This window comes from Lolium perenne, chromosome 2 (genome assembly GCF_019359855.2).
Source record: "Lolium perenne isolate Kyuss_39 chromosome 2, Kyuss_2.0, whole genome shotgun sequence".
NCBI classification, from domain to species: Eukaryota; Viridiplantae; Streptophyta; class Magnoliopsida; order Poales; family Poaceae; genus Lolium; species Lolium perenne.
In genome coordinates, this window is record NC_067245.2 from 168861345 (window position 1) to 168870551 (window position 9207).

General features: G+C 43.1%; 1 long non-coding RNA gene across 1 annotated transcript; it reads right to left on the minus strand.

Moving 5' to 3' along the window:
* Nucleotides 1-6513: 6513 nt before the first annotated feature.
* Nucleotides 6514-9202, minus strand: LOC127333911 (uncharacterized). The gene is made up of 2 exons (XR_011752075.1): nucleotides 8749-9202; nucleotides 6514-7423 (listed from the first exon to the last, which is right to left on the minus strand). It is a non-coding gene; the product is annotated as an uncharacterized lncRNA (long non-coding RNA).
* Between the last annotated feature and the right edge of the window lie 5 nt (nucleotides 9203-9207).

Below are 9207 nucleotides of genomic sequence, written 5' to 3' on the forward strand. Positions count from 1 at the left end.
AACTCATTGTTTTGTGTATGTGTTAAGTTACAGATATGAAAAGCATGTAATTAAGACCGCATCATCGGAGTTAATTGGAAGGTAAACATTCAGAAACAATTTGCAGTATAAATATTATTATACATTACACAATAAAATCAAAGAAACAACTTCCAGTTGCTGCCTCCCAAACATGGAGAACCAAACTTCATGGCTAATTATTCCGCGCCGTGCCAATGCGGCCGTCCCATCGCACCTGACAAATAAACTTACATACAGATTTTGCACTGGTAGAATTAGATATTCAGTTGCCGCAGGCTAGCAACAAATCTAATGATGAAAACTAAACCACATGTCTTGCAAGTTGGACGATAAAAAAAAATGTCTTGCAAGTTCTGTTGTCAGCATGTGTGGCTCATATTGTAGCTAATTCAATGGAACACTCCGATCTTCCTCATGGATACACTTCTCAGATCATAGCATAACCCGCAAACATGAATACCAGCAATCATACGCACGCGCAACAACAACTTACCTTAATTTTATATAAAATAATGGGTGCAACATGTGTATGCTCGACCGCTTCTCTATCTTACTATCGCCTGCAAAACCAATTTACAAAACATAATTTAGCTAATCTTGGCCGTTAGCCTTCACTAATCCGGGAAAAATTAAGCGAAAGTCAGTGTAACGAATAAAAGTAATTGGTACGCTAATTTCATGTTAATCAAATCAATGGCACTTCATGCATATATGGAACAGAACTACTAATACACATATGACAACAATAATATTTCCATGACCGACCATTCCTATGAACTATGTGTTCAATTTAAATTTTAAAAGTGAAGATGAGGATTAACAATGTGTACCAAACTGCTCTCCTTTTTTTCTTTAAGGTCCAAATCACGATCACTCCAAAAATTCCAGCAATAATGTTGTGGAGCATCAACCTGCACCTCAATACATGTGAAAGACAGATCGTAATATAGAACATCAAGGACAGATATGTAAAGTTTGAATGCATCGCCAAAACAACGAATCCAAGTTTGTTGAGGAACACCCCCAACTGATGGATGGAATTAGGTAATGAAGTTTGTGCGTCTATCAGCCATATATACACGCATCTACCTGATTGACTTCTGAAGAAAAATTAATTAGTTCAACGAAGGAAGACAATCTTCAACGCAACTACAACCACTTGCATTGCATATATGCCTTCAGCCTTTACTTAATTTTCTTGATGCAAATACTCGAGAAGGGGAAATAACCTGCTTGAATGATGAGAAAATAATCAAGCCAAGTTGATGCAAACAGCAAGCTGGTCATCGAATTCTCTACTGCCGTCGGGCACCGCACCAGTGTGTGGTCCTTGCGATCGACAGAAACTGCCTTGTGGCCTTCATAGGTTTGTGTTTTTTACCGGTTCGACTCGAAGACCGTGAGGTAGACTCGCGGCACCTTCTATCTTTGTCAGCTTCGTTGCCGCGAGATCGGCGTTGTCCTCGAGCTAGCTTCCTCGGCATTAGATTGTAGCCTCAAGCTAGCTTCACCAATGCAAGATCGCCGTTGTCACCTCCAGCTCATCGCAGGCTTTCTCCTTCGCATCCGGATTGACGGCCGTTATTGTTGCTGCTGCGCGCAATCTTAACATCTAGTATACTCCTTCGCGCTGTAGGTTAAAATCTGTGCCAAGTGTTCACATCTTGCTGAAGCAGCACCAACCGCTGCTCAGATTCATAAAGAGTTTATGTTGACATATATATAGCTGGATCAATGAATTACCTTTTCTTCTGCTGGAGTTCATCTTTCCCACGAACAACGGTATAATCAATCAATCAATCAATCAATCTTCTCCATGCTGCCGATTCTTTCATGCATGAGAGCTGCAGCTGCTCAGATTGAGTTTATGTTGACATATATATAGTTGGATCAATGAATTACCTTTTCTTCCGCTGGAGTTCATCTTGCCCACGGACCACGGTATAATCAATCAATCTTCTCCATGTTGCCGAATCTTTCATGCATGAGAGGTGCAGTTCTGATCCGCTAGATAGTGAGTTGCAGATCCGATCGGCCTGTTTATGGAGAAAAAAACATGAAATCGGCAAACATTGAATTGGTATTTTATAGTCTTGCAGGTGCGAATCCTGGTTGTGTACGACTCCTCTTCTACTTTGTTCGTATGGAACCTAGCTATGTACGTCTCTCCTCTTATTTCGTGCCCAGGAAACCTGGCTGTGTACGTATCTTTGTTAACAGCATCTCCTTTTATTTCGGTGAGTAGGTACACGTCTTCTTTTATTTTCGTGCGCGCGTAGGTATAAACCGGCTGGCTTATCTGATCCATTCGTTATGTAAACTTTAATCTCTACCGTTGGTTGTTTGTTGTTTTAATAATATAATAGATAGATAGATTTACATTGTCATGAATTTTACGGGGTCGTGCGCCAAGGCGCACATCTAAATCTAGTACTACGTAAGTTTAGGCAACAGCGTGCGGAAGCGCGGCACTAGGCAACCGTAGCCAGCCCACTAATCACCGTACCTGTTCTTGGCATGTGCTGAAGGTTTAACTGCTTTGCTTCATCATTACAATAGCCATGTTGATAGAGGGGTGCGTGTTTGTAATAGAGCACCATGGGTGTCACATTTATTGTTTGCGGACGATAGTTTGATCTTTATCAATGCTAACAGCGTCAGTGCAAGGAGATTGGATGACATACTTCAGATTTACAACAATGCGTCGGGACAACGGGTCAACAAAGCAAAGATTGTTGTATTCTTTAGTCCTTGTACGCCAACTGATCAGCGAACAGAAGTTAAACAGATCTTGGACATTCATGTCGAAGCTTTCACTGAAAAATACCTTGGTCTGCCAACAGCTGTTGGGCGTTTGACTAGTGAGGCTTTTGAATATATAGCAGATGGATCAAGAAATAAAGTTGGTGGATATGCCGAGAGGAATATGTCTTATGCTGCAAAAGAGACACTTATAAAATCAGTGCTACAGGCACAAACAACTTTCAGTATGAGTTGTTTTCAGCTCTCAAAAGGAACTTGCAAAACAATCACTTCAGTTTGGGCTAAGTTCTGGTGGAGTGGTAATCTGGACAAGCGATCGATGCACTGGTTGTCTTGGCAAAAACTTTCAGTCCCAAGATCTCAAGGTGGCATGGGTTTTAGGGATTTGGAGGCTTTTAATATTGCTTTGTTGGGGAAACAAGCATGGAGAATGGTTATGTATCCGGACTCCTTATGTGCTCAAGTGTTGAGAAGCAGATATTTTCCAAATAGAAGTTACATGAAGGCGACTGCTCCAAGGGCTGCTTCAAAGACATGGAGGGCAATTTTGGCTGGGCGTGAGGCCCTTAAGTTGGGTCTGATTAAACGAATTGGGTCAGGTGAATATGTGTCTATTTGGGATGATGACTGGATTCCCGGACCTTACTCAATGAAACCAATGGGGAAACTTCAAGACACTACACTACTGACAGTTAATGAACTTATGAATGATGATCACCAGTGGAATGTGTCTTTGGTTAGAGAGCTGTTCTTTGCCCCAGATGGGATGCAATTCTGAAAATTCCTTTAAGGAGGAGTGGAGGGAGGACTGGCTAGCTTGGTCAAAAGAAAGTTCTGGCTGTTATACTGTTCGTTCGGCTTATAGGGAGCTTATTCTGCATAGCCAACAACAACAACAAGTTCATGATGAAATTTCTGAATCTTCAGTTGTGCAAAGTGGAGATTTATGGAAAAAAGTGTGGAAGCTTGGTGTAGTTCCAAAAGTGCGTGTTTTCTGGTGGCGGGTTCTTCGTGGAATCCTTCCCGATTATGGGACCCTGTCATGGCTAATAGCACTTGCGGAATTTGCAAAGCAAAACCAGAAACACTATGGCATGCTCTTATTGAGTGTAGCCATGCTAAAATGTTTTGGGAGGCAGCTAAGACAATTCTCTGTTTGAAGTTGCCTCGCTTACACCCTGAAACATGGGCGCCTGATATTCTGTGTGAGAGCTTCTTCAGTGAGAAGGAGAAGGCGATGATCATCACTGGATCCTCTTACTATTGAAGCGCTGGCCCTGAGAGATGCAATTTTATATGATGTTGCTAGAGGCTTTGAAAGGGTGCAGTTTGAAGTGGACTGTCAAGTTTTGTGCAAACATTGGCGGGACAAACTAAACAATCGATCTCTGATTGGTCCTATTCTAGAGGAGATTTATGAGCATAGTTTAGGTTTTCAAACTTTTACTAGTTCTCATATTAGACGTGAGGCCAATATGTTGGCTCACTGTTGCGCTAAGTTTGTGTGTATACAGGATGAGAATAGGTCTTGGGATGTAGAACCGCCAGACTTCTTAGAGCATAGTCTTATGACTGATTGTAATCCGGACTAAAGCAATAGGTTTTCTGACGCACTCTTTTCCTTCCAGAGTACCGAAGGGGGCTGGAAGGTTTCTAATGAGGCAGGCCTACTTGCTTATTATAGTAACATATTGTGTTTCAAAAAAAAAGCCAGCCCACTACATGCATGTGACGTAAAAAAAGGACAGACCAACACAACAAAGCTATTTGAAAGGGATGGGATCGAGTAAAAGAAAACTTCCAACGTCCGGCTAGCTACAACTAATTAACGTAAGGGCATCTCCAGCGGCGCGACGCAAACGGTCGTTGAGCGGCCGTTTTCGTCCGCCGTGACCGGAAATGCGTCTGGGGCCTCTTCCAGCGGGGCGACGCAAAGTGACCGGGCCGTCCGCGGAGACGCAAACCTGGCCCAAATATGCGCCTCGGATGCGTCTCTGCGGACGTCCGGAAACGTCCGCTCGCGTCTGGCGGACGTTTCGGCGGGCCCGCCTGGCAGCGACCCTGCGTCGATGCGTCTTCTCAAACGCGCCAGGGACTGCAAAGCTGCGTCGCTTCGGCACCCTGCGCCACGTTAATGGCGACGATGCCTCGGCTGCCGAGCGGCCGCCCACCTCCGCCAACCGCGTTAATGGCGACGCCACGCGTCCCGCGGCCACCGCATGCCGCCGGCCTATATAAAGGGGGCGCGCGTTCTTTTTCCACATCCACTCCTCCAAAGAAACCCTAGCCGCCACAAAGCTCGACCGTAGCGCCGCCTAGGTGTTCCTGCGACGCAGCCAAGCCCGCGAGGAAGTCCATGGCCGGTCCTGGTGGCCGGCGAGGCGGTCGAGGCCGCGGCCCTGGGCGCCCCCGTGGCCGGGGCAGGGGCCGCCGTGGTGGAGCAGCTACGGCCGCACGCTCGCTGTCGCCTGCGCCCTCCTCGTCCTCGCAGGAGGAGCGCTGCTTCGAGTTCCTCCTCCGCATCGATGACGACCCATTCGCCATCAAGCGGCTACCGGACAAGTTCGCCGAGTTCGTCGACAGCGTCGAGCCGGCGCAGTTGCAGCTACGGGAGGCCAGCTGCAACTTCTGCCGTTGGACCGTGGAGGTCCTTTTCGACGGGCAGGGCAAGATGTATCTGCACACGGGGTGGGACAAGTTCGCCCGTGACCTCGACCTCGAGCCCGGCTGCCAGCTCACCTTCCTCTACGAGGGGCGCGGCGAGATGATCGTCAAGGTGTTCGACGACACAGCCTGCCACAGGCACTACCACACCGACGACTCCGGCTCCGACACCGATAGTTAGAACGTTGTGTGTTCTTTCTTTGCAGCGAATCTGGCTACGGGCCAGACGAAGCCAGTAGTCGAGGTTTCTGGATGTTCACCTGATCGGTAGAACCAACAAGGGCACCACCTCCTCCCGCTGGATTTTCCAGTTTGGGTGATTGGGTGTGCCCTCGAATGTTCTTTCTTGGCAGCGAACATACGAAAATCAACACAACTGGCTTCTTTTAAAAAAAAATTATATTTGTGTCCACCATGGTTCAAACTATGTGTTAGTTTGTGTAAACCATGTTCCAAACTATGTGTTAGTTTGTGTAAAATCATGTTTCAAAATGTTATATTTGAAACTATGTTTAAATAGAGAAGAGGGAAAAAAGGAAAGAAAAAAATGCGTCGCCCCGCTGGAGCAGACCCCAGACGCAAACGGACGCGCGGACAAAAACGGTCATTTTTGCGTCCGCAGCGCGACCCAAACGGACGCTCGCGGACATTAAAATACGTCGCGCCGCTGGATATGCCCTAAGAGCAAGTCTCTAGAGATAAAATGACTTCAGAAGTTCAGAGTGGAGGGATCGAGTAAAGAAACCTGGTAGCTAGCTCCATGACTCCATGGATCAATTACCTACAAACTAATTGACGTAAGAGTTAATTTTAAGAACAATGGCGTAACAGTTTTGATTGTCAACGTAAACTTTACTTACCCGAACGCCACGACGATGTCTGATTACCAGTCAAGCAAAAATACAGACAACTAACGTAAACTCATGTCAGCAATCCACGCTCCAGCTCGTGAAACTACAGTCGACGTAAAAAAGAAAGTTTAAATCTGCAATTTATTATCTGCAAATAAGATTGTCACAAAAGCTCTTGAAAGTCACATAAAACTTTAACGTGCTTGACGCATCCTCAAAAACGAAATAATTATTGGCATAATAACGCCGCGAGTTATTTATATCCAGGGTTTATAGCACAAAGCTACACGGTTTCACATTTACATCCAGATGCATACTGTGAGGAAATTATATCAGCTAGAACTTGGCATCATGCTAGTTTCTTTCCACTTGCCAAATATTTGTCAGGCATTTCTCAATTCAATAGGGAGTAACATGCTGTTGGTGCCTGAAACTTGAGATAATATTACATAAGCATCCCAAAAAAATTGTAAAGGAAAACAATATTAAGAGATAAGGATAACCAAATGGAACACACAATGACTAAAACATAAGATGTATGTGTCAGGTGAAAAACAATTCAAAAAGTTAAGAGCTCTTTATAATCAAGTGGCTCAGTGCCTGCTTCTCACTGTACGTATCCAAGAATCATGTATTCTGAAACAACTCAACTAAGACGCTAAGCTATGTAAATTTTCACAATATATATAAATGCAATTTAAATATGAATACATAGCTGCAATTACGACAAGCAAAAATTACACATCTACCATTAACAGAAACACCTCAAGAAGGCTAACATCACTAGTTTTGCCAAAATATTTAACTACACCGGAGGCAGCTACTCCTCAACTACAAAATTCAGAATTGGAGCTTCTAATCTGAATAACTGAGTTGATGAAACCTGTACATAGACTACCAAATAATTTCGTTTTTACTGCCCTGACATTCTATGGACTATAATGCACCGGAAGACATGTAAAGATGATTTCAGAATCTAACTAATTCATAAGCTTCTAATGCTAAGCAAATGAATTGATAGACTTCTAAGGATGCACGGAAACTGGAGAGAGGTGATATGGTGCAGCCTCACCTGGATCTCTGCACTAACAAAATTGAACTAAAGAATCAGCTGTGCAAATATCCTGCAACCATTTAGAATTCCGTCATATTTGAGAATGGGGAATGGAAAATAATAGATTAATAAACCAACAATGTCATCTAAACTTAAAGGCCAGCTACTGGAATATCCTCCACGGTAATTTTGCCACATCAAAAATATATTTGTGATACTGAAGTTGTGTCGGTCCGTAAATGCAAAATCTAGCTTTCAAGTAATAACACGATCAAAGGTGGACGCAAAGAAACTAACAGATCACACTAATCTATTTTCAAGCACATGAAAATATTGCAACTAGGAAGCTGAAAAGGTAAAAATCACTTCCAAATAACAAAGTTATGTCATAGGGACATACAAAACAAGAAGCAACTGCCAATCTGATAAACATATATTTCTGAATAACAAATGGTATCACCACCAAGCTTGCACTCATGAATTGGACTAGAAATTGACTATGGGCCAATAAAATAGCAGAAATATATGATCCAGGAAGCATCAGGTAAAAAAAAGAATGTATTATGCGACTATTTAGGATTATGTCATGTTTCAGATTGGAGTCAAAGAAATTACCCATTAAAAATCCTAGAATGTCACCTATGCTAGGCCAACAAACTGACATAAGCTCCACACTATTTTGCCATATTTAGAATACATTAGGCATACTTGGTCTATATCTGTCTGCAAGGCAAAATCTACTAGCTAGGCTAGAAACATGGTCAAAGCTCGAAGCAAAGCAACTAAAAAATCACACAAACTTCCACGAATTTTCCATTCACTATCATCAATTTTCATGCAAATGACAATAGCATAACTAGGCATCTAAAAAGTTTTTTTTTAAGGGTCAACAGTGGGAAAAAACCCCACTGCAAATTTTATTGATAATTATAAAAGATTACAGATGTACAAGGTGTACAAAGGAGAAGAAAGAAAGAAAAAAAAGAAAGAAAGAAAGAAAGAAAGAAAGAAAGAAAGAAAAAAGAAAGAAAGAAAGAAAGAGAGTAAGCTAAAAACTCATGAAGCTATGTAGCCAAGTCTTGAAAGGATTCTCCCATTTTTTCTTCATTCAGAAAGAAAGCAAATAGATCTCTTGTTTGAATACTGCCTTCCAGGCTTGTAAAGTTGGTGTTTGTCCTTCAAAAATTTTCCTGTTTCTGATTATCCAAATGGACGCATCTGAAAAGTTGAGAGGTATTTTTGCACATGAGCCAAATTATCATATAGCCAACTTTTATTGCCTAATCCTTTCACTGTGGGCGAGAGAGCGTAAAAACTACATAGATCTGATAATTTTTATAATCTAATAATGAAGATTTGATGGACAATATACATATAAAAATAGTAGCGCTGAACCTGAGGAGTGAGGAGACAACAGAATTGGTAGCTCTATTTATGGGGAGAGAGATTAGGACTGGTAGCAGGACTCGAGACAGTCGTAGGTCTAATATGGAGAGAGAAGCTCTTTTTGATTCGTCCCTGATATGAAACCTCGTACCGCCCGGACCAGATCACCGGTATGCAATTGTTTTCCAGCGTTGGCTGAGTAGGACAAAGGTGCACATTATCAAATCTTACAGAGGCCATAATAAAATTCATCCAAGCATATTGAAACGACAATCGGTACCTAGTAAGGAGATGCAACAATACGCGTCGAAACTGAGGACTCCGCAGTAACCAATTGCCGCCACCCACCGGCCGCTCGTCCAATCACCTCCAATAGAAACGAAACACGCCACACCACCATTGCTGCCGATGCGGCCGTCCAACCACGACACCTTAAACCGACCACTTAACTGAAAATTAAACGTTACC